At 45.3% G+C, this 27,500-nt stretch overlaps 1 protein-coding gene across 3 annotated transcripts in view; it reads right to left on the bottom strand.

Annotated features, from left to right (window-relative positions):
• LOC132455142 (histone deacetylase 4-like) overlaps positions 1 to 27,500 on the bottom strand; it is a 181,008-nt gene that overhangs the window by 119,753 nt on the left and 33,755 nt on the right. Inside the window, exon 2 of one of the 3 annotated variants that reach the window (XM_060048873.1) lies at positions 1,072 to 1,190. The exons of the other annotated variants lie outside the window; for them this stretch is intronic. The gene's annotated coding sequence lies outside the window, so the exon portion shown is untranslated. The remainder of the gene's footprint in view (positions 1 to 1,071; positions 1,191 to 27,500) is intronic. 3 annotated transcript variants of the gene reach the window in all.

The raw sequence follows: 27,500 nt of genomic DNA on the forward strand, positions 1-27,500 counted from the left end.
ACACACACTCACGCACTCACAAACACCCACACCCACACCCACATATGCACACGCACACACACAATCACACAAACACACGGCAATGAAGAGAGAGAAAAGGGAGAAAGGTAAAGAGAGCCAAAAGAGTGAGAGATGGAGAGGGAAAGACGGAGAGAGAAAGGATGGAGAGAGGGGAAATAGGGTGATCGAGATAGATGGTGAGAGAGAGACGAGAGAGAGAGGGTGAGGAAAAGAGAGAGGGGAGAGGTGGAGATGGAGGAGAACACAAGGCTATTTTCTGCGATGGGGGGGGTCCATCCCTGCAGGAGAGGAGCTGATATCTCACTACAGTCTATTCTTGGAGCCCTCTCAAGAGCACACGCCAGAGATACACACACACATGAACACACACACAAATACACACACACCCACACACTTCCACTCCGCAAGCACATATAAACACACGCACACTCAACTGCAAACTCACATAAACACATATACCTGCAAAAACGCACACGCCTGCAAAATCAAACAAAAAGCGCTTCATAAATAAAAAAAGTAACTACGACATACATACACCTGCACTCAAACACACACACACACACACACACACACACACACACACACACACACACATACACCTGGACACACATACAAAGACACAAACTTGCAAACACACACACAGATACGCACACAGATAAACACAAAAACACAAACACACTTGCAAACACACAAACACACACCTGCAAACACACACACTTGCAAACACACATAGATACACGCACAAATATGCATGTTCGCACCCAGACATACACACACGCATATGCTTTTTTGTGCACCGAGACTTTTTTGGGAGAATTTCACACCCATGGAGAACACACGTGTCGTAGCGTGTGCGTGTGTGTGTGTGCGTACGTGTATGTATGTGTGTATGGGTATGTTCATGTGTGCATGTCAGTGTGTGTATGTGTGGATGTATATGTGAGTGCGTGGTTGAGTGTGATACGTGGGTAGGTGGGCTGGAGGTAAACAAGTCTTGCTGCATCCGGCACCAGGCCCTATCAGTCAGACACTCACAGTCACCTGTGTTACCTGCACAACAAACGAATGAGGTCGCCGCCGCCCGGTGTCCAATCAGGAGGCTCGTCTCACTGCCGGCGCTCTATAGAGCTTGTGAGCTCGCCCCTTCCGGTAGACCCCTCATGGGACCTCTGGGCAAGGAAATTTGAATGAGAGTCAACGGAAAGAAATGTATTATTTTCTGATCATTAAGTGCCTTGGATTACACATATGTTTCGTTTGGGTCCAAATAATGTTTTTTCACGCAAAGAGTTTGACCGTTTATTGTGCAATTGTTCAGTTAAAGGCTGTAGAGAAAACATGATGAGAAAGACTACACGTCTCGTATGTGACGTCACACTCCCTGCGACTGGCGTGGACAAGGCCGTCAATCTCCCCATAGGCATAACTGGAAATGCCCCGACTTAAGATCTTTTATTCTCCTCTTTCGATGCTGTTATCATCCCCTTGGAAAAAAGCAGCGAAGTGGGACAAGAAAATAATTACTTTCTCTCCTTTGAAACCTATCCTAACCTTGAAATCTAATTTTCCTAGCCCAGAGGTCCCATGGAGTCGCCCGGAAGGGGCAGACTTACGAGCTCTATTCCAGTCTCTCTTGTCTTTCTATTTGTGGCTGTGCCTCGTCCCCCCGGGGGGTCGTTTTCGTCCAGCGTGGATCCAGGCTGAGACGTGTTTACTACATGTCTTGTTCAGCACACATGCACGTAGATGCACGCATACACATACGCATACCCATACACACGTACATGCACACAGACACACATTGCTCTTTGCGGGGCTCTTGTTTGGGAGAATTATTGCTGCTGTTTTTGTGTAAGGCTCGCTGAAACGTATGGGCGGAGGGAATCCCGTCTGTAGCCCCCCGCGGTGTTACTCTAGATGCTCCTTCCTCTCCAGTTCCCCAGTCCAGTGCACCGCCGGCCACTCCAGGGTCAACATTTGCAATGGAAAGCAGCAAGTGTGTGGCCATGTGTGTGTAATAATAATAACAATAATGAGCCAGGTGTAGGCTTACCTGGATCAGTGTGTGTGGTGGCGCTACGCCTGGGTTAAATTAAAAGCCATTGCGGAGAAGGAGGGCGCTTGTGGGTTTTTTAAACATGGTGTGCGTGTGTGTGTGTGTGTGTGTGTGTGTGTGTGTGTGTGTGTGAGACACACACACACTCACTCACTTTCTCTCACTCTGAGAGTGAGAGTGAGTGAAAGCAGGAGAGTGTGAGAGAGAGGGAACATGCAAATGAAGAGACTTAACATAAGGAATGGATTGAGAAAAGGCACGAAGAGATTGGTGGAAATGCAGCAGGGGAAATACTGCACACACACACATACAAACCCACACAACCCACAGAGGTGGCACATCACCTGACAGACACGGGACACAGAAAAAGAGCGAAGGAGAGTTGCCTACTCACACATTCATAAAGGAAGTACCCCACACACACACACTGCACTATCCAAAGTGTTAAAAGCAGCCTAGCACCTTGTAGTCTCTCTCTCTCTCTCTCTCTCTCTCTCTCTCTCTCTCTCTCTCTCTCTCTCTCTCTCTCTCAACGCACTTAGCATACACTGAAGTAGCACACACTCACGTAGCATACACAAACATAGCATACACAAACACGTAGCATACACACACATAGCATACAGACACACATAGCACACACATGCATGTGCCCTGCATAACATAATGCAGGTTAAACATTCGGCCAGTAAATCTCATCGGACGTTGTCCTGAGCTGCCTTTTCACACACAGAGCATAAAACTGGAGAGCGTCTATGTCAGACGTGTCCTCAAGTCCTTAGTTTGGTTAAAGGGTAATAATTCCTGGATTTGGGATATGCTTTGTATGATAACGAGTTGAAACGTTAGTTTTGGAGCACAAAAAACGCATATAGACGCTTTCTTCAGTTGGCTGTTTTTAGCCGATTCTATCAAAACGCTATAAACTTGGAACGATGGGGGCAGTGGTTATGGTAAAAAACAATTTTTACGCTGGTAAAAACGCTATTTGAAACCACTTAAAAGGCTAAAAGTAGCCAGACACTTCTTTGGTAGTATAATAAGAGTCTTAACATATAAAACGAGGCATTGAGAACTTTGTAAGTGTACAGATTGTTTATTAAAAAGGACAATTATACAAACAATACCATCAGTAGATCACCCGTCGACGCCATTTTGTTTTAAGACTCGATAAGTAGATAAGCGAACACAGCGCTTGCGTGTTGCTGACGGATGTCACAATCTCTGTGTTCGTCAATCTACTGAAGAAAAGCGTCTATATGCGTTTTTTGTGCTCCAAAATGAACGTTTAAAAAACCCCACAAACGCTCGATCAAAGGCCCGGCCCGCCCCGGCTCAAGGATAGTGGTGGGAAATATCGGCGGGCCGGGTCGGGTCAATCAAAACCCTCATTGTTTAACATGAATTGGCTTAACAAATGACCACTGTAGCATATTTAAACACAATTCAAATTGCAGAGAATTATTTCCATTGGTCATACTGACCGGGGACATTTAGAATTTCCCGGTCAATGACCGGTAATAACCGGACAACGGAAACTAAACCGGCCTAGCTTTCACCGTCAACACCAAACCCCTTCTTCTTCGCACGGCTGTCAACATCCGGAACATTCGCTAGTTCGATTTTCTCAAACAGAAGTTTCAAAATAAGATCTAGTAAATACGGGTAGCATAGAACTAACGTTAGCCAAGTGGGGGCTCCATGATCTTCATGAACTTCACTATCTTGCTCGAGGAGTAATTACTCATGCATTGAATCATTAGCTTACACTAATGATTCAATGCAGTTTGAAATTTGTTTGAAATAACGAACCTCATCACCCAAATGACTCGATGAGGTAGTATTGGATGTCATGACACAGCTTCTTGGCACATACTGCCCACCGTAGTTTTTGAACAAGCGAGCACTATTAGTTTGAATGCAATATACAATTGTACCACTAGATGGGAGTCATTTTTACACAGTGTCCCTTTAGGGGCGGGACTCTCTAAATCGACGCCACTTCGCCCGGGGCGGGACTTTACGTCTACGTCACTCGCTATGGGTGTGCATGTGTGCGCGTAGCCGTTTGTCTCAGGGATCTGTGCACGAAGTCCCTTGCACTAACGGATTACGAGCGTCAGTGTCGTTCGCGATGGAGGGTGGGTGACATTCCTACAGTCTGTGATGATAGGCTATATTTCTACAAATGACTTACTATTACTAGCGATTAACATGACGAAACAACACGAACTAAGCTAACATTAGACTATAGCCATACCAGATTACGCCATACCAAGCAAACATCTTTCCCACTCCTGGCTAATAGTTTCAGCTTTTGTACTGTATATCAGAAATTATCACCCTGTACCACACTGCTGACTTGTTGATTTTGTGAGCACTCACGCAATTCTCTAGGTATCCTAAGTTTCCTACTGGAGTCATCAAAACTTTGGACTTTGTGTTATTGTAAGAAATATTGTGTTGCAAAAACACTTTGGGCCCTATCTTGCATCCAGCGCAAGTGACTTAGTCACTGGCGCATGTGTCGTTGCTAGCTTTCAACTGGCGCAGAGTGTTCTTTTCCCACCACCGCCACTCGCCGGTAAATTAGGGAATGATCTTGCGCCCCAAGGGGCGGTTCGGCAAAAGAAGGAGGCGTGTTCTGGCGCAAACGTTCCCTTGTGCTACTTTGCAGTTTCAGAAAACAAGTGCGCCACAAACCAGGAAATACCTGATTTAAAGACTGATTTAAAGATTGAAATACCTGATTGTTCAGATGCTATTTTAAGGGCGCATGCTAAATGTTGCTTGTGCACCTCGTGCATACACTTTGCTTCTCTCATCTACCTAGCCCACATTCTTGGTAAATTATTTGGGAATAATGAAAGTTACAGCGGCACTGCATTTCTATGCATCTGGGTCGTTCCAGCATCCCCTTAGTTCTATTGGACGCATTTCACAGTCGGCAATAAGTTCGGCTATACATGCAGTTACGTCAGGTCTAGTCCGACATGCTGGGGAATACATCAAATTCCCCGTTACACCTGACAGCCAGGAAAGAACAAAGCAGGAGTTTTGGACCAAGTATGGGTTCCCTGGCGTCCTTGGTGCTATAGACTGCACCCATGTGCAGCTACGTGCCCCATCAGTAAACGCACTCGTATACATAAACCGGAACGGAACTCATTCGATTAATATCCAAGTCATTTCCGATGCTAATTGTAGAATAAATCATGTCTTTGCTAATTACCCTGGCTCAAGCCATGACTCTTTCATATTGGCAAACTCGACCATTCCTGCCATATTCGAGGGGAATCCTCCCTTGGATGGGTGGCTGTTAGGGGACAACGGCTATCCGTTGAAGACATGGCTCATGACCCCATTTCTTATGCCAGCAACAGTGCGCGAAATTGTATTCAACAGGAAACACACACAAACACGCAGTGTAATGGAACGTACATTCGGAATACTGAAAATGCGCTTCAGGTGTTTGGATAGGTCAGGTGGTAATTTACAGCATGGTCCTCAAAAAGTCGCAGCATTCTTTGTGGCATGTTGTGTTTTACACAACATTGCCATGAATCATGGATGTGTCGATGACATTAATGAGGATAGATTAGAGGACTTAAGGAGAAGCGATGCTGAACTGCATGTGCCGATGCCATTACGGCCAAATGCCCCAGCAGCAGCACGGGAGAGGAGAGCTCATCTGTCAGAGGAGCTGCATCGTATATAGTGAGGTAAGCTAACTAATGACATCTCCGCTCTATTGTTTAGCTACATTGTACAATTATTACCATGCATTCATAACCTTGTGATTCAGAGAAAGTGAGCCCAAAACATCGGAAAGTATAGTATGTCCTTGAGACATTTTTTATTTAACTTGTCCAAATGTTCGTAGGCGTAAATGAAAAATAATAATACAAAACGAAAAATGAAAAGTTGCAAAGATTTGAAGGAGATTTAGCCGAAAAAAACATTATTTTCTCCCTCCTCTGGACATCATCTGTTGTGAACCTTTCTTGGCGTGCGCCTGGCAAATCCGCCATCATAATAGCAATCCGCCATGGAAAAAGCGCCGATCGCTCTTAAAGGGGATGCGAGAAAACGCTCTGATTGGTTCATTGCACGTTACGCCCAAACCACACCTACGGGTAATTAGGCTGCTTCAGACCAACCCTTTTGACACCTGCTCCGCGGCGCAAGTGTCATTTATCCGCCTGTAAAATAGCGATAGCGCCGTAGAACCGCCCACAAAGCTACTTGCGCTTCCCACTTGCGTTTCAGACCGTTAAAATAGGGCCCTTTGTGTCTTACCCTTACCGTTACCCTAACCTTAACCCCAGTAACATTTCTTCATCATAAACTACAAGTTACGCAAAATGGCATGCAAACATCCAGTCCAATATGAAAGAAAAAAGATAGCAACATTAAGGAATCGAACCCCTTATCCCCGCGTTAATGAGTTGTTCTCTGACCACAAACCCATCAGGTCTTAGTACATGTGATTCAAGAGTTAACCACTTGACAATCTTTAAACTTCGGTTGCCTAGAAATTGTAAAGACAGTGATGTGTGTACATTGTGCGCGCATCGGCCACTCGCGATTTGTGTGCAGTCCAAAATGAAAGAAAAAACCATGCATCACTAGGGAATCGAACCCCCAATCATCAGTCTTTAAACGTTGGTCGTTGGTAACTGTAAACAAAGAGATCGCATTTTGTTTAACTGCTAACTAACAAACGGGTTTATGCGTTCACTGAACAAAGATTATGGAAATTAAAGACCACTTTTCCATCAGAAAAATCATCAGAACCGTTATTACCAACCCATAGACACTAAAAGCCAAAACCTTTCTCACATGCACACCCATCACGAGTGACGGCTACGCGCACACTTGCACACGATAGCGAATGACGTAGGACGTAAAGTCCCGCCCCGGGCGAAGTGGCGTCGAGGCGTTCTTGTATGGAAAGCCAAGAAGGCCACTAACTGGCCCTAGAATGGCGCGGTAAAAGTGCAAAACCGCACGGAAACCGTACGGACTCCATACGGATTCCGTGCGGTTTGGCAGGAATTCCGTACGGATCCCGTACGGTTTTTGAATGACCAATAGCAGCGGCTATTAGTTATTCACTCCGGCTATTAGTTATTCACTCTGGCTATTAGGTATGCAGAACGAGCCCCTCCCTCTTCTTTGCTTGACCACTAAGTTTGAAGGCTGTCTAACCAATCAGTGAAGAGAAATACCAGACTAAAGTAACGCATTGTCGAGAGCTGCAGTGCCTCTGTCATGCCAAATTTGTACCGGGTGCCAAATTTGTACCGGGCACGTCATCAGCTGTCCGTTGCCAGGCAACGGACAGCTGATTACGTAAGGGTTGTCCGTTGCTGGGCAGGTTTCAAAAAACATTCGCGCTCATGTTGCCAAAGACGAAATAACATAATACAGTTAACGGATCGCTAGATAACACTTGTTTTTACATTATATTTGTATAGTATTTAATTGTTTAATCAAATTTAGCTAGTAAACTGAGTGTTTAAAGCGGGTTTCAAAAAACATTCGCGTTCATGTTGCCAAAGACGAAATAACATAATACAGAAAACGGATCGCTAGATAACACTTGTTTTTGCTTTATATTTGTCTCATCTCTCATCTCATTTTCGTCCGCTTATCCGGGGTCGGGTCGCGGGGGGAGCAGCTCAAGCAGGGGGCCCCAGACTTCCCTTTCCCGGGCCACATTGACCAACTCTGACGGGGGGATCCCGAGGCGTTCCCAGGCCAGTGTTGAGATATAATCTCTCCACCTAGTCCTGGGTCTTCCCCGAGGTCTCCTCCCCACTGGACGTGCCTGAAACACCTCCCAAGGAAGGCGCCCAGTGGGCATCCTTACCAGATGCCCGAACCACCTCAGCTGACTCCTTTCTAAGTAAAGGAGCAGCGGCTCTAATCCGAGTTCCTCACGGATGGCTGAGCTTCTCACCCTATCCCTAAGGGAGACGCCAGCCACCCTTCTGAGAAAACTCATCTCGGCCGCTTGTACCCGCGATCTCGTCCTTTCGGTCATCACCCAGCCCTCATGACCATAGGTGAGGATAGGAACGAAGATCGACCGGTAGATCGAGAGCTTTGCCTTGCGGCTCAGCTCTCTTTTCGTTACAACGGTGCGGTAAAGCGAACGCAATACCGCCCCCGCTGCTCCGATTCTCCGGCCAATCTCACGCTCCATAGTACCCTCACTTGGGCTAAGGACTCATTTCCTACCCGGAGTAAGCAATCCATCGGTTTCCTGCTAAGAGTCATGGCCTCAGATTTAGCGGTGCTGATCCTCATCCCAGCTGCTTCACACTCGGCCGCCAGCCGATCCAGTGAGTGCTGAAGGTCACAGGCCGATGATCCAATGAGGACCACATCATCTGCAAAAAGCAGTGACGAGATCCTCAGACTACCGAACTGCAACCCCTCCCCACCACGACTACGCCTCGATATCCTGTCCATGTATATCACAAACAGGATTGGTGACAAGGCGCAGCCCTGGCGGAGACCAGCACCCACTGAGAACGAAACTGACTGGCTGCCGAGGACGTGAACACAGCTCTCGCTTTGGGAGTACAGGGATTGGATAGCCCTGAGGATAGACCCCCTTACCCCATAATCCCGCAGCACCTCCCACAGTTTCTCCCGGGGGACCCGGTCATACGCCTTCTCCAGATCCACAAAACACATGTAGACCGGATGGGCATACTCCCAGGCCCCCTCCAGGATCCTTGCGAGAGTGAAGAGCTGGTCCGTAGTTCCACGTCCGGGGCGAAAACCGCATTGTTCCTCTTCAATCTGAGGTTCGACGATCGGCCGAACCCTCCTTTCCAGCACCTTGGAGTAGACTTTACCAGGGAGGCTGAGAAGTGTGATACCCCGGTAATTGGCACACACTCTCTGGTCCCCCCTTTTGAACAGGGGAACCACCACCCCGGTTTGCCACTCTTTTGGCACTGTACCCGACTCCCACGCGATGTTAAATAGGCGTGTCAACCATGACAGCCCCTCAACACCCAGAGCCTTTAGCATTTCTGGCTGGATCTCATCAATCCCTGGGGCTTTGCCACTGCGGAGATGTTTGACTACCTCAGTGACCTCCACCAGGGAAATTGACGACGAAACACCATCAACCTCGAGCTCTGCCTCCAACATAGAGGGCGTGTTATTCGGATTCAGGAGTTCCTCAAAGTGTTCCTTCCAACGTCCGACGACCTCCTCAGTTGAGGTCAACAGAGTCCCATCCTTACTGTACACAGCTTGGATGGTTCCCCGTTTCCCCCTCCTGAGGTGCCGGATATTCTTCCAGAAACACTTTGGTGCCGACCGAAAGTCCTTCGCCATGGCCTCTCCGAACTTCTCCCACACCCGCTGCTTAGCCTCCGACACGGCAGCAGCTGCAGCCCTTCGGGCCTGTCGGTACCCTGCAACCGAGTCAGGAGTCCTCCAGGATATCATATCCCGGAAGGCCTCCTTCTTCAATCGGACGGCTTCCCTGACCACCGGTGTCCACCACGGTGTCCGAGGGTTACCGCCCCTTGAGGAGCCTAAGACCCTGAGGCCACAGCTAGCCACCGCAGCTTCAGCAATGGAGGCTTTGAACACCGCCCACTCCGGCTCAATGCCCCCAACCTCCACAGGAATGCCAGAAAAACTCCGGAAAAAAAGCCGGAGGTGTGAGTTGAAGATACCTAGGACGGGGGCCTCCTCCAGACGTTCCCAGTTCACCCGCACTACTCGTTTGGGCTTACCAGGTCTATCCGGAAATTTCCCCCATTCCCTGATCCAACTCACAACCAGATGGTGGTCGGTTGACAGTTCCGCCCCTCTCTTTACCCGAGTGTCCAAAACATGCGGCCTCAGATCAGATGACACGATCACAAAATCAATCATTGATCTTCGGCCTAGGGTACTCTGGTACCAGGTACACTTATGAGCACCCTTATGCTAGAACATGGTGTTTGTTATGGATAATCCATGACTAGCACAGAAGTCCAATAACAAACGACCGCTCGGGTTCAGATCAGGGAGGCCGTTCCTCCCCACCACGCCTCTCCAGGTGTCTCCATCGTTGCCCACGTGGGCGTTGAAGTCACCCAGCAGAACTACGGAGTCCCCTACTGGAGCCCCATACAGGACTCCATTCAGGGTCTCCAAGAAGGCCGAGTACTCTGAGCTGCTGTTTGGTGCATACGCACAAACAACAGTCAGAGTTTTCCCTACAACCCTTAGGCGCAGGGAGGCGACCCTCTCGTCTACCGGGGTAAACTCCAACACCGCGGCGCTCAGCCGGGGATTTATGAGTATCCCCACACCCGCCCGGCGCCTCACGCCCTCGGCAACTCCGGAGAAGTATAGAGTCCAACCCTTATCCAGGAGTACGGTACCAGTGCGTGGAGGTAAGCCCCACCAGATCTAACTGATAGCGCTCCACCTCCCTCACAAGCTCCGGTTCCTTTCCCCACAGCGAGGTGACGTTCCACGTCCCCAGAGCCAGCTTCTGCCGCCCGGGTCTGGTCCGTCGAGACCCCTGACCTTCGCTGCCACCCATGTGGCTGCGCACCCGACCCCAACGGGTCTTCCCACAGGTGGTGGGCCCATGGGATGAAGAGAGGGGGGGTGCCACGTAGTTTGTTCGGGCTGTGCCCGACCGGGCTCCGTGGCAAACCCGGCCAACAGGCGCTCGCCATCGAGCCCTCCGTCTGGGCCTGGCTCCAGACGGGGGCCCCGGGCTTCCTCCGGGCCGGGTCACATCTCCTCTTCTTACGTTATTCATTGAGGATTTTTTAACCATTCTTAGTCTGGCCCCTCACCTGAGACCACTCTGCCATGAGAGACCCTACCAGGAGCACAAGGCTCCAGACAACACAGCCCTCAGGTTCACAGGGACACTCAAACCTCTCCACCACGATAAGGTGACGGTTCCAGTATTTCCATATTTGTATTGTATTTAATTGTTTAATCAAATTTAGCAAGTAAACTGAGTGTTTAATGCAGGTCAAGGACGAAATAGCACAATACAGACAACGGATCGCTAGATAGAACCAGGGGCGGACTGGGGGAAAAAAGTGGCCCGGGAGTTTCTGTCAGACCGGCCCACTCAATACACGGCGCGCGGCCCACTCAATACACGCCGCGTTGCCCACTCAATGGATCGCACGTATCGAAGTGGCCTTCTGGGAAAAATACCCATACACTTAACATTATTTTGGATGATTACAAAGAAATTACATCATATATGTATGTTTGTTTTTTAATAACATTTGGATCCACCAATTTGCCTGGATGGACACATGGAATAAAATGATTATTGGCTATTGTAACACTCCAAGGTAGGTATAGTTTGCTAGATGAATATGCTTAACTCTTGGCTAGTATCAGATGGTTATACAAGTATAACTACAAAGCCTTAAGGAATGAATGTCAGCAGAGAAAGACCACACAATAAAGAAACTGGAATCAGAGGGTAGAATTAGCATGAACAATATATTAGAAATGAACAGAACAGAACATACGATGGGGTGTGAACATCAGTGGTATCAGTAGTGTTGCATGCTGGGTGTGTGATTGTTTGTGTGTGTAGGGGTGCTGAAGGTGCATAACAAAACAGTAAGTTACATAACGACGTTCCCGAAATTCAGCCGTGGTGCAGAGTTATAGCCACTCCGAGCCAGTCGCACATTGAGCTTCCCCCAAATGCGCTGTTTTGGTGGCTGTAGCTATAATGCAAATGAGGAGGAGCGAGGCGGGTCAAGGAGGAGGGTGGGGGTGTGGCCCTGAGCAGCTTGCAGCCACGGTACCATTCGCTCTGTTTACAGTGGATGTATCGCAATGGCGAGGCTCACACAGCCTTTAGCCGTGTTCTGTAAATATTCTAGAACACACGGGAGTCCTGGAGCTCTATATCAAAATATTATCATATAGCCTACATAGATATCTATATCATATAATATTATAACGGCCAAAAGATGTGTGAGCCGATATTATGAATCTCAAACGACCGCGTTGGGTTCTCCGACGTTCCTGGTTCTTCAACGTCCTCATCAATGTGAAGTAGACTGAACCACGACAAGGAGGAGAAAGGGATCGTTGCCGGGCAGCGCTTAGGCACCTCCGCCTCCGGCGGTGGTCCCTCAGCGGGTCTCAAGCTGGAGACATTCGCCGCAAACAATCCCTGTCTCCTCATGGGTTGAGCGCATGCGTAGAACTGGGTGCCGCGTTGCGTGTATGTATGCAAATCCAAATTCTCTACCTCAATCCGCACAGCTGAGAACACTTCGGCTGTGTAAGAACCAATTTAGAGGTGTTTATTAATAAGGTGGAGATCTTTTCTTACTTTGGACTTCCGAAGTCTGTAAAACACATATTAGAAGACACTTAAAAAAAAATTGAAAAATAGTCACCATGAGTGTGAAGACCGATTGCGAGTAGCAGTATAAAAGTCAGTCAGTGCGATTGTGATTAGAGAGGTATAGCTCTTGGAGAAAATTACGCTTGTGCCACTGTGATAACCATTGTAGGGCTGATGCGATGATGGGCGTGGGCCGGTACATAGTAGTATTTTGGGCCATCGGCCCACCGGGGATGTCCCCGGTATTCCCGATGGCCAGTCCGCCCCTGGATAGAACTACGGTTTGCGAATGTTCGTGAACCTTTAATGTCATTCGACGCGATCGTCCGTTGCCGACGCGGTCATCTGTTGCCAGGCAGGTTGGGAATGGATTACGTATGGATGACGTGCCCGGTACAAATTTGGCATGACACCTCCATGTTTCACCGTAACATAAAGCTGTTGTCTTTACTAGTTTCACTACAATGTAATGACCACCACTAGCTAGTGGAAAATACATTTGTGTCTACAGTGATATATTTGTATATGTTAGGCTATATATTGAGATGGCAGTGTGCGAAATACCCGTCAATATTCGGGGATGGCCTCATCGCCAGATTGTTCTCGATATGCAGTAGCCAGCTAGGCCATAACATTACAATATTTCATGGCTGCAAGCAAGCCAAGACAATCAATCGATATCTATAGCCTACATGACAAAACACACACACACACACACACACACACACACACACACACACACACACACACACACACACACACACACACACACACACACACACACACACACACACACACACACACTTTTAACTAGAGCGGTAGCGATGCGTCGATGACGTCGACGTCAAAAATTCGTCGACGTCAAATTTCTCCGTCGACGATTTTCGACGGAGAAATGGACGAAAGTCACAATAAAGGAAAATGTCCGCGCACGAAATCATCAAAGGTATGAAAATACTTAAAGTTAAGTCCTAAACGGAAAGGTGTTGTGATTTGCACTCTTTGCCAAATGGAGTTGGCATATCACAAGAGCACGACAGCAATGTTGGAGCATCTCAAACGAGAAAGTATCTCGTGCGCATGAGAAAGTATCTCGTGCGCACGAGAAAGTATCTCATGACCATGGGGAAACATCGTGCGCATATCACTGGCAGTGTGTGTGTGTGTGTGTGTGTGTGTGTGTGTGTGTGTGTGTGTGTGTGTGTGTGTGTGTGTGTGTGTGTGTGTGTGTGTGTGTGTGTGTGTGTGTGTGTGTGTGTCGTCAGCGAGTAGGTGGACGAGCGAGGAGAGCGAGCGATAGCGTGCGTGTCAGTCTAGTGAAGTCATGAACGAGTCCGGTTGTGTGTAAGAATAAAATACCCAGCCTGTCAAGAATCGGTGGCCGCTTCATTCCATCATATTCCGACCTATAAGCAGACTCACTGTCGGTCAAAGTGAAGGGTCATGCCCCCGAGAGCGCATCGGACCTGGAGGGAACGTATCACCTGTGCTCCTCGGTCTGGGAGCCGACAGCAGGAAAGATGTAACTAACCATCTCGTAGTTGGAGGCGGAGCGCAAGAGAGTATGCGCACACATTTTTTTCATGTCCCTTTACGGGTTCCGTATTAAATAAAGTATATTATTAAAAAATGTTGGTATTTATTTGAGATACATTATGTTTTTTATTAATCGAGCAACAGATAAAAAAAAAAAACGTCCAATTGGTCATTAAGTCGACTAATCGATAAAATAATCGCCCGATTAATCGTTTGATAAATAATCGTTTACCCCCAGCCTTACTTTTAACACACTGGTAAAGCAATAGGAGCCTGCATTGGCTAAAGTTGTTGGGATGCACGTTATTTTATAACGGGGAGAGGCAAAGTTGTGCATTGCAATGCAAACAGGACAATAATTGGCACCATTCTTGCGCACTCAGAAGAACATGAACTGAATTAATGCCAGGTATATAGCATATGACCTCATCCCTAACTCTCCACCTCAAGCTGGTGTGTAGTGAGCGTTCTGGCGCCGATTGGCTGCCGTGCATCACCCAAGTGGGTGCTACATATTGGTGGTGGTTAGTGAGGTCCCCCCTTCACTTTAGGCGTCTTTGAGTGTTATTAATTATTATTATTATTATTATTCATGTTTAACCTCTGTTTTCCTTTTATTCCTAGTCTGTTTTACATAGTTTTGAATGATGACTATATGCTCTGTAAGGTGACCTTGGGTGTCTTGAAAGGCGCCTCTAAATTAAATGTATTATTATATCGGAGACGGGCACACAATCAGTGCATTTGCAAATGAGAGCCTGCAGTATGACCGATCTTGTGACATTATTTAACCATCCAGCTAATACGATCAGACAGATACATCAGTGATCACATAGGTCTATAAGCCCACAACAAGCCCAACATCACCACGGCCGGTGCGCTCTCTCTCGCACATTCACACAATCACTCCAACTTATCCAACTCCAAGGCAAGGCTGTTTCACCAAGACCACAAACAACCACAACTAACCAGCCTACATATCCACAACAATGCACAACAATCAGTTCTATACATTGCGTCTATCTTCTGTCTGACGCACATGGCTAATTTGCATACTTGCACAGGACTGTCGGCTCCGCTTGCAAAAAATAGAACGTATTTGTGAATAAATGCTTTGAATTCTGAATACTGGACTTGGTGAGCTTAAATAGGCTACATTTAAGTGACCTTTAGTGAGATGGCCTAAAACGGAATTGGCCTCCAAATGAATTATTCTAGGACATAGGCTTTCAGGATCAATTCAGAGGTTCAACTGTTCGGGATTAATTTTGCTTAGCCAGTGAAAGTGATCAGCTGTAGATTCCACACACTGTTAAAAATACTTCACTACAAGTAGGCTTTAAGTCCTCCAAATAATTCAGCAGAATTGCATTAGGCCTACTGCCATAAGCATAATAGGCAGCAGTCATTATGCGCTAAAATGGTCCCGGCCAGTGTTCTAAAATTGTCCCGGCCAGTGTTCTATAAATTATTGGAAGAGCCCCCCTGGATCGGCTGGGAAAGTCATAGTCACGCTGATTACAGGTGTTTTTAAAATGCGTATACGGCTCTCACATGACAGCCACGCAACGGACACATCATCTTACATAATTTGATGTATTGCTGTATAGTTAAACTAGCAAACCATCGCAAGGAAATGTAACAAAGCTGTAGCTGAAAGATTCATCCACAAACATCAGAATAGGAAAACACTGGCAGGGACCATTTTAGCACATATGACTACTACTGCTGCCTATGCTTGTGGCAGTAGGCCTAATGCAATTCAGAATTATTTGGAGGACATATAGCCTACTTGTAGTGAAGTATTTTTAACAGTTCTACAGCTGATCACTTTCACTGGCTAAGCAAAATGAATCCCGAACAGTTGAACCTCTGAAGTGATCCTGAAAGCCTATGTCCTAGAATAATTCATTTGTATTCCGTTTTCTCACTAAAGGTCACTTAAATGTAGCCTATTTAAGCACACCATGTCCAGTATTCAGAATTCAAAGCATTTATTCACAAATACGTTCTATTTTTTTGCCAAGCGGAGCCAACAGTCCTGCGCAAGTATGCAAATTAGCCATGTGCGCCAAACAGAAGATAGACGCAATGTATAGAACTGATTGTTGTGCATTGTTGTGGATATGTAGGCTGGTTAGTTGTGGTTGTTTGTGGTCTTAGTGAAACAGCCTTGCCTTGGAGTTGGAGAAATTGGAGTGATTGTGTGAATGTGCGAGAGAGAGCGCACCTGCCGTGGTGATGTTGGGCTTGTTGTGGGCTTATATGTGATCAATGATGTATCTGTCTGATCGTATTAGCTATAGATGGATGGTTAAATAATGTCACAAGATCGGTCATACTGCAGGCTCTCATTTGCAAATGCACTGATTGTGTGCCCGTCTCCGATATGCTATATACCTGGCATTTATTCAGTTCATGTTCTTCTGAGTGCGCAAGAATGGTGCCAATTATTGTCGTGTTTGTATTGTAATGCACAACTTTGCCTCTCCCTGTTATAAAATAACGTGCATCCCAACAACTTTAGCCAATGCAGGCTCCTATTGCTTTACCAGTGTGTTTAAAGTGTGTGCGTGTGTGTGTGTGCGTGTTGTCATGTAGGCCATAGATATAGATTGATTGTCTTGGCTGGCTTGCATCCATGAAATATTGTAATGTTATGGCCTAGCTGGCTACTGCATATCGAGAACAATCTGGGGATGAGGACATCCCCGAATATTGACGGGTATTTCGCACACTGCCATCTCAATATATAGCCTAACATATACAAATATATCACTGTAGACACAAATGTATTTTCCACTAGCTAGTGGTGGTCATTACATTGTAGTGAAACTAGTAAAGACAACACAGCTTTATGTTACGGCGAAACATGGAGGCACTGCAGCTCTCGACAATGCGTTACTTTAGTCTGGTATTTCTCTTCACTGATTGGTTAGACAGCCTTCAAACTTAGTGGTCAGGCAAAGAAGAGGGAGGGGCTCGTTCTGCATACCTAATAGCCGGAGTGAATAACTAATAGCCGGAGTGAATAACTAATAGCCGCGGCTATTAGTCATTCAAAACCGTATGGAATCCGTACGGAATTCCTACCAAACCGCACGGAATCCGTGCGGTTTTGCACTTTTACCGCGCCATTCTAGGGCCGGATTGTGGCCTTCTTGGCTTTCCATATCCGTGCGGTTTGGCAAGAATTCCGTACGGTTTTGAATGACTAATATCCGCGGCTATTAGTCATTCACTCCGGCTATTAGTTATTCACTCCGGCTATTAGGTATGCAGAACAAGCCCCTCCCTCTTCTTTGGTTGACCACTAAGTTTGAAGGCTGTCTAACCAATCAGTGAAGAGAAATACCAGACTAAAGTAACGCATTGTCGAGACTAGAGCTGCAGTGCCTCTGTCACACCAAATTTGTACCGGCTGCCAAATTTGTACCAGGTACGTAATCAGTTGTCCGTTGCCAGGCAACGAACAACAGATTACGTAAGGGGTTGTCCGTTGCCAGGCGGGTTTCAGAAAACATTCCCGCTCATGTTGCCAAAGACGAAATAACATAATACACACTTGTTTTTACTTTATATTTGTATTGTACGTAATTGTTTAATCGAATTTAGCTAGTAAACTGAGTGTATAAAGCAGGTTTCGAAAAACATTCGTGCTCATGTTGCCAAAGACGAAATAACATTAAACAGATAACCGATCGCTAGATAACACTTGTTTTTACTCTATATTTGTGTTGCATTTAATTGTTTAATCAAATTAGTAAAATAAGTGTTATCTGTCTTGTCGCGCTCAATGAACAAGTTCGCGAATGTTCTTTTCCTTCCTACGTCATTCGACGCGATCGTCCGCGATCGTCTGTTGCCAGGCAGGTTTGGAATGGATTACGTAAGGATGACGTACCCGGTACAAATTTGGCACCCGGTACAAATTTGGTGTGACACCTCCATGTTTCGCCGTAACATAAAGCCCTACTAGCTAGTGGAAAATAAATTTGTGTCTAGTACAGTGATGTATTTGTATATGTTAGGCTATATATTGAGATGGCAGTGTGAGAAATACCCGTCAATATTCGGGGATGCCCTCATCCCCAGATTGTTCTCGATATGCAGTAGCCAGCTAGGCCATAACATTACAATATTTCATGGATGCAAGCAAGCCAAGACAATCGATCTATATCTATGGCCTACATGACAACACATACACACGCACACACACACACACACACACACACACACACACACACACACACACACACACACACACACACACACAAACACACACACACACACACGCACACACTTTAAACACACTGGTAAAGCAATAGGAGCCTGCATTGGCTAAAGTTGTTGGGATGCACGTTATTTTATAACAGGGAGAGACAAAGTTGTGCATTACAATACAAACACGACAATAATTGGCACCATTCTTGAGCACTCAGAAGAACATGAACTGAATAAATACCAGGTATATAGCATATCGGAGACGGGCACACAATCAGTGCTTGCAAATGAGAGCCTGCAGTATGACCGATCTTGTGACATTATTTAACCATCCAGCTAATACGATCAGACAGATACATCAGTGATCACATAGGTCTATAAGCCCACAACAAGCCCAACATCACCACGGCAGGTGCGCTCTCTCTCGCACATTCACACAATCACTCCAACTTATCCAACTCCAGGGCAAGGCTGTTTCACCAAGACCACAAACAACCACAACTAACCAGCCTACATATCCACAACAATGCACAACAATCAGTTCTATACATTGCGTCTATCTTCTGTTTGACGCACATGGCTAATTTGCCATGCAGCCTGCAGTATGACCGACAGGTGCGCAGGAAGGTATTTTGAGTGGGGGTGCTGCGGTACTGTCTATAATATAAGATACAGTATTTACATGGGGGGAAAATATGCTTATATATACACAATATATAGGCTACGTGTTGCATATGGAAAATAAAAACTTGGACATAAACTTGAACACTCTCGGTCTCTCGCTCACTAGCGCTCGCTCACACACACAAAAAAATCGAATTGGCCTATATATCGGTTTTTCCACGACATCCGATCGCCGAATATGTCATTAACACAGAGTATTAAATACGTCTATGTTAAGTATTCTGACTTGTCTCTCGCCTCGGAAACAATTTCTCGTAGAACAGCGTGAGCGAAGATTTCCAGGATCTCGTTCTGAATGCTGTCAGACATCCAGTTGTCTCTTCGCTGTAGCCACTCGCGGGCTTTTGGCATTGCATATGTCCGCTCCATCATAAGATTCCAGAGCACCCCATCTCGGTTGTTATGGCCTCTTAACGGGAGTCCTTCACGGCCGAGGAATTTGATCGACCTGAATAACAGTTCTAAGACTGTTCTGGCAGTGTGTTGGTCTTTTTCCACTATTTCTGAGAGGAGAGCATTAATTGGGATATTGTTGAGCGAAGCAATCATTCTAACAGACTCAGTGTGTATATCAGACAACTCGTGCTGGCTAAATTTTGTGGTGGCTTTACGCCAGTTACAAAAGCCTCCTACTGCGAATGCTTGTGTCTTTCTATCAGTGTGTCTTAACCCCTTCTCTAGGGCTTTGCAGCAGGTGAAGCAAAGAACGGCGTCTTTCTCACTAATATAATGCAACCATTTCCACTTGCCAAACCAGCTTTTCTGAAATGACCGCTCGAAGGTCTCGGTTCCAATTCTCCTCCCAGGAAAGTGTATGTCTGGACGACACGGCTCCTCAAATCCATTGACGCTAGCTGTAGCAGATGGCTGCGGCTCCTTGTCAGTGTTGGCTCGCTCGTGTTTGTCAGTAGCATTGTTAGCCGCTGAAACGTTTGCTGCTTTCTCTTCAGTGTGGTGGTCGTTGACTGAGGGCAAAGTAGATGAAGGTGCTGCACCATCTCCATCTTCTAAAACTAGCTCGTTTTTTGTCCTCGGTATTTTCGCATTTTTGCCGAAAAAATCTAAAATTCTCTTTTGCGCCATTCTGTTCGTTCACGTTCTTCTTTATTCTTTAACAACTTCCGCAAACCCTGTGAACCCGCGAACCCCATATAGCAAAATCTCCATGCATGCCTGTTATAGCTAAAAACTAGCAAACACATTTTTCCCACGTCTATTTTCGTCCCCAAAAGCCTAATTATTTGTTATATCGTTTTAATATATATATATTTAATATATAAAAATTAAGAACTTTTTTTTTCTTTTTTTTTCCTGCAGCTAGGGGGTGCTGCAGCACCCTCAGCACCCCCCTTCCCGCGCCACTGATGACCGATCTTGTGACATTATTTAACCATCCATCTATAGCTAATACGATCAGACAGATACATCATTGATCACATATAAGCCCACAACAAGCCCAACATCACCACGGCCAACACATTCTCACTCCGAGCGCGTCGATTTCTGACGAACGGTCAGTGACTTTGGCTTCAGTTTCTGACGCAAAAGGGTACCCTTGCGCTTCTTTTTTCGACGCATGGGGTTTTCAACTCCTTACAATGTAACAACTTCACGGGGGAGCCGGTGGTTGCACATAGAGACGCTATGGGCATTCATCCCATTGGCTAACGGAGGACCTTGCGCTTCTTTTTTCGACGCAGGGGGTTTTCCACTCATTACAATGTAATCCCTCCACGGCAATATATTAAGCTATGAGCATTCATCCCATTGGCGAACGGAAGAGCCAATGGCTGCACATAGAGACGCTATGAGCATTCATCCCATTGGCTAACGCAGGACCATGTGCTTCTTTTTTCGACGCAGGGGGTTTTCCACTCATTGCAATGTAATCCCTCCATGGCAATGTATGAAGCTATGAGCATTCATTCATCCCATTGGCTAACGGAAGACCTGATGTCTGCACATTAACGGCGATTTTACAGTGAAATCTGTGACATTCCTCAACACAACTACACCAACGTGTCCTTGTTAATTACAAAACATGTATGGGTTAAGTTTATGGGCATCAGTTGTCCTGTTTTGTGCTTTGATTGAGAGAAACAATCGTTTTTTTGATCAGTGCTGGGTAGCTGAGGTCGTTGCTATAGAGACCAAGACAGACAGAGCAACCCTTTCTCATCAAAATTACGTTCCCAGAGAACTATTCTGCATTCTCAATTACGTTTGTCTAGAAAACGTATTTCGTCCGTGATTACGTTTTATTGAACATATTGTAGTGCCGGAGAAAAAGGAGGACGTAGGCAATTTAATTATAACCGTTTAATCCAATAAAACAGATCAGAACAATCAGTCACAGTGCATGGTTAGATCTCGCGTGCAACCGCCTAACGCGTCCCCCTAGCCCCCGTGACTCCTGACCAGTTCCCTCCCACTCGATCAGTAAGAGGGGAACACGAAACCATAATGTAGTCACTACAATATCGTAAATACGAATTCGTTCTCAGCCCATTTTTGCCATTTATTTACCGTATTACTATAGCAGAATAAAGAATAAATTCATGCATTATCATTCAACTTGAACATGTGTTTTTACAGTATAGAGTGGTGGAGGGATGACGTGTGTTGGCCAACCCGGAAGTGAGCGTCGCCCTCGGTTCCGTTCCCTTGACAAAAAGCCAACGGGTTTTTCCATTGGATTTTGGATTATTGCAGAAAAATGTGCATCTTTGAAGCTATTTATTTTCAGCTCCTCAAAAACTGAAAATAAATAAATGAATAAAAATAACTGTGCTTCAAAGAACGAAATGTAAACTAATGCATTCTGAATGGGAGTGTTTCTCCGATTTTTCCATGCTACACAGAACGAATTGTAAACCCATGCAAATAAAGACTTCATGGTCCTAATAATTTAAACATCATTAATCTCATGATTAATCTCCTGAGTGTGTAGGGTGGTATTCTATTTTTTTCAACGGGGCTGCATCCAGTCACTTGACCGTCATGGTTGCTATGGTGGTTGCTATCGACCACCCCCTCTAATCCTTAAACCACGCGGCAAAGGAGCTGCTGTCACACTAAATTTGTACCGGCTGCCAAATTTTTACCGGGCGCGTCATCCATACGTAATCCATTCCAAACCTGCCTGTAAGCAGATGATCGCGTCGTCCGTTGCCGGGCAGGTTTCAAAAAACATTCACGCTCATGTTGCCAAAGACTAAATAACATAATACAGTTGACGGATCGCTAGATAACACTTGTTTTGACTTTATATTTGTATTGTATTTAATTGTTTGATCAAATTTAGCTAGTAAACTGAGTTTTTAAAGCGGGTTTCAAAAAACATTCGCGCTCATGTTGCAAAAGACGAAATAACATAATACAGAAAAAGGATCAAAACACTTGTTTTTACTTTATATTTGTATTGTATTTAATTGTTTAATCAAATTTAGCAAGTAAACTGAGTGTTTAAAGCAGGTCAAGGACGAAATAGCACAATACAGATAACGGATCGCTAGATAGAAGGTTTGCGAATGTTCGTGAACCTTTCACGTCATTCGACGCGATCGTCCGTTGCCAGGCAACAGACGAAGCGATCATCTGTTGCCAGGCAGATTTGGAGTGGATTACGTATGGATGACGCGCCCGGCACAAATTTGGCTGCCGGTACAAATTTAGTGTGACACTGCCGTCAATTGTGTTGTTTTTGTCGTAAACTAGGGTCTGATGGTAAAAAAATATACAGATATTCCAAGGTATCCTTAAAGGCAGCTTGGATGTTGTTATTATCTGCAGTTTAGACTTCTTCTATAACCTATTTTTGAAAGCAAAACACCAAGCTCATTAATTTAACGAGGCAGGGTTATTTGAAACAATTTATTAAATAAATATTTGTGAGAGGACATTCTCACTACTGTCCACAAGCATTCCCCCCATATTGAACGAGATTTCAACATGGAACAGCTGCCTGAAACGATGGTCACGTCACTCTCGGTGACGGTGTCGACAACAATGAACACACGAACAATGAACATGTTAATAGAACAACACACAACCACATAACATCCCAAACCCATTAACCCCACTTAATCCTAACAACAAAACAAGTTAACAAAAGCCCCTTTTGTCAACTGACAACCCCAATTCCCAGAATCCCCCGCGGCTGCGGAACACGGCGTAGCCTATGTTAATCTTTATTATCTGAATGGGAAATGCAATATTTTAGGACAGATACACCATTAAAAGCGTTTCTAATGATATTTATAGCGAGAAATTTACATTTTCCTTACATAATCTTCAGTCAGTGAACGTGTATGATCTTTATTAATCTTTATTATCTGAATGGGAAATGCAATATTTTAGGACCGATTCACCGTTAAACGTGTTTCTAATAACATTTCTAGCGAGAAATATACTTTTTACTTGCATTATCTTCAGTCAGTGATTGTGCCTGATCTTTAGTTTTATAGTTATTAGGATTTGATCGGCTCGCTCGCATGTTTCAACGACGTCAGGTTGTTAGGGACGCTGCTTTCGCTAAACTAGCAGCTCACGTGTTTCCTGCGTTTGTGTTATTAAACTTACTTCATGTTACTTTATGTAACTTTTAATGATATCATCTTGTTAGAAACACGTATATCTGAGAGCCAACCCAGTCGCCAAAAGCATACGTTGACAGTGTACGTTTCGTGAACACTTGATTACGTCGCATTTCAACATTAAATAGCGTGTTATACACACACACACACACGCACGCGCACGCACGCACACACACACACGCACACACACACACAGACACACAGACACACACACGCACACGGTGCATTTCGCTGCTAAAACAACAACAAAAAAATATTCCCTCAAATATTATTACTTTCAAAACGTTGGCCAAAATGGCCAATAATAACATTTTTATTTGGGATGCTTCTAGGACATTTTGGGTGGATTTTGAACGGAATGTGGGCAGCACGTTTTTTGCAGGACCTGGCAAACCTGCGCTCTTGCCCGAGATCTGGATCCACCACCCCCCCCCCCCCCCCCCCCACCCTAAATAAATACTATGGCAGAATAAATTCATGCATTATCATTAAACTTGAACATTTGTTTTTACAGTAGAGTGGTGGAGGGATGACGTATGTTGGCCAACCCGGAAGTTAGCGTCGCCCTGGGTTCCCAACGGGTTTTTCCATTGGATTTTGGATTATTGCAGAAAAATTTGCATCATTGAAGCACCTCCTCAAAAACTGAAAATAAAAAAATAAATAAAAAGAACCGTGCTCCAAAGAACGAAATGTAAACCAATGCATTCTGAATGGGAGTGTTTCTCTGATTTTTCCATGCTACACAGAACGAAATGTAAACCCATGCAAATAAAGACTTCATGGTCATAATAATTTAAATATCATTAATCTCCTGAGTGTGTTGGGTGGTATTCTATTTTTTTCAACGGGGCTGCATCCAGTCACTTGACCGTCATGGTTGCTATGGTGGATGCTATCGACTGCCCCCTCTAATCCTTACATGGCTCTAAAAACCACGCGGCAAAGGAGCTGCCGTCAATTGTGCTGTTTTTGTCGTAAACTGGGGTCCGACGGTTAAAAAATAGACAGATATTCCGAGGTATCCTTAAAAGGCAGCTTGGATGTTTTTATTTTCTGCAGTTTAGACTTCTTCTATAACCTATTTTTGAAAGCAAAACACCAAGTTCATTGATTTAACGAGGCAGGGTTATTTGAAACAATTTATTAAATAAATATTTGTGAGAGGTCATTCCTTCTCCTGAGTTTGCTTCCTATTTATGTCTAGTGTACACCCCTACTGTCCAAAAGCATCCCCCCCCCCCCCCTCCCCATATGGATTTGGAGAGTTGTTGCCACGTCCCAGTGGTGAAAGTATCATATAATATGAAAGAGGGCATTCAATTATACCACCATGATCAATTAGGAGGCCGAAGCCCTAAAGGAAGTGATGCAATAGGTGACTGAGGCGAGAACATTTAAGTAAACTGTACCTTGGGGTCTCTTATATGTCAAAGGGGGTTTCAAAGGATGCATACGCTTCAACCTGTGGCTCCAGCCCTACAGGAAATGACTCAGCAAGTGCTCCATCTCGTTGCACCTGCACCCAGCGGCTCGCTTGCAAGATTTTGGCCTGAAGTTCTTCCCAGACCTACACCCTAGCCATCCAACCTGCATATCTGGGAATCAGGCCTCTCTTTAATAATGACAAAAAGTTATGAGAGAAATACACATTAACTTTTGTCGCATAATAATACATTTAATTATTTATTTTTTTAAGCGTTATAAGCGGCGTGGTTCCGTCTCCTTTTAACCTTTTGACCCCAGACTTCTGGGGGAATCGCTGAATCAATTCATTAGTCAATCAGAAGCATGTAAATATCTTCCCGGTGGCGTAAGAGGGCGAACAAGGTGTCCATCAACATCTACGCTTCCAGGCAATTGCAACGGTGACACACATAAGCATATTCAAACATGTTTAATGGTAGTAATTAGCTGTCGAAATTGGAGGCCTTAATCAATAATGAGCAGCTATTGATTTGCTTCCCGATAGAAATTTGTGACAAATGACATGTTATTTAGCATCTACACGTTGAGCTGAGTCCAATGACACCAAGCATGACACTCTAGCAAATGGTAACATGTAATTTACATGGTACACCTAGGTCTAGGACATGATCTCGGTGTAGCAAGAGGGCGAGCTTGATCTCATTGGACTCAGCTTAATGTGTAGATGCTAATTAACAAGTAATTTCTCAAAAATCTCCATCGGGAAGCAAATTTATAGCTGGTCATTATTGATAAAGGCCTCCAAAATCGACAGCTAATTACTACCCCGAAACATATTCAAATATGGCACTGTTGCAATCGCCTCGAAACGTAGATGTCAAAGGACACCTTGTTTGCCCCGTTACGCCACCAGGAAGATATTTTCATACTTCCAATGGATTGATTCATATTTTAAGGTTCTCGGAGTGAGACTATAAGCGGCTGCAGCAGAAGTGTTGAGACGAAAGATGATATCAAGACATTTATAGAATATTTCCATTATGATTCTTCGTCATAACATCCGACCAAACATCCTTTACATTCACCGAGCGAAGATTATGAAAGTCCAGGCCCCCCCTTCCTGCACCCGGGGTCCGACTGGGCCAAGTTTCGGGCAGGAAGGGCCCCCCCTTCCTGCCCTCGGGGTCTGACCGGGCCAAGTTTCGGTGCGGGGGTCCCAGTTAGGCCCTAGAATATGGTATTCAAATTTCAGGTCGGTAGGACCTTCCTATCTCAAAAACAGTTTTTCCACCACATTCTGAGGTGAACACTTCAGGCAACACTTCTGAGGGGCTTTGTCCAAATGACAGTCCATTTGGGAAAACTTTTTTTCTCTATGGGCTAGAACTACAAATCTTGGATATGTCGTTCTCGGGGCCCCGGGAAATGTGTGTAAACATTTTAGCATCCCTAGCTATCTCGAAAAGGCCGGAAAAGGGGCGTGACCTCCAACAGTACAGTCAATGTACATAAGACAGAGGTTCGTTTCTAGGCCCCATTTTTTGCGGGATGGAGGTGTACATTTGTGGCTTAATGTGTGTAGACACAGCTGGCCTGTGGCCACGTCTTTGAAGTCTGGGGTCAAAAGGAGCCGGCACCACGCCGCTTATGAGATAACAAAAAGTGAATGTGTATTTCTCTCATAACATTTTGTCATTATTGAAGAGAGGCCTGATTCTCAGATATGCATGTTGGACTGTTAGGGTGTAGGTCTGGGAAGAACTTCAGGCCAAAATCTTGCAAGCGAGCCGCTGGGTGAGGTGCAACGAGATGGAGCACTTGCTGAGTCATTTCCTGTAGGGCTGGGGCCACAGGTTGAAGCGTATGCGTCCTTTGAAACCCCCTTTGATATATAAGAGACCCCAAGGTACATTTTACTTAAATGTTCTCGCCTCAGTCACCTATTGCATCACTTCCTTTAGGGCTTCGGCCTCCTAATTGATCATTGTAGTATAATTGAATGCCCTCTTTCATATTATATGATACTTCCACCACTGGGACGTGGCAACAACTCTCCAAATCCATATGGGGAGGGGGGGGGGGGATGCTTTTGGACAGGGGTGTACACTAGACACAAATAGGAAGCAAACTCAGGAGAAGGAATGACCTCTCACAAATATTTATTTAATAAATTGTTTCAAATAACCCTGCCTCGTTAAATCAATGAACTTGGTGTTTTGCTTTAAAAAAATAGGTTATAGAAGAAGTCTAAACTGCAGAAAGTAAAAACATCCCAGCTGCCTTTTAAGGATACCTCGGAATATCTGTCTATTTTTTAACCGTCGGACCCCAGTTTAAGACAAAAACAACACAATTGACGGCAGCTCCTTTGCCGCATGGTTTTTAGAGCCATGTAAGGATTAGAGGGGGCGGTCGATAGCAACCACCATAGCAACCATGACGGTCAAGTGACTGGATGCAGCCCCGTTGAAAAAAATAGAATACCACCCAACACACTCAGGAGATTAATGATATTTAAATTATTATGACCATGAAGTCTTTATTTGCATGGGTTTACATTTCGTTCTGTGTAGCATGGAAAAATCGG

The sequence above is a fragment of the Gadus macrocephalus genome, chromosome 4 (genome assembly GCF_031168955.1).
Source record: "Gadus macrocephalus chromosome 4, ASM3116895v1".
Lineage (NCBI taxonomy): Eukaryota > Metazoa > Chordata > Actinopteri > Gadiformes > Gadidae > Gadus > Gadus macrocephalus.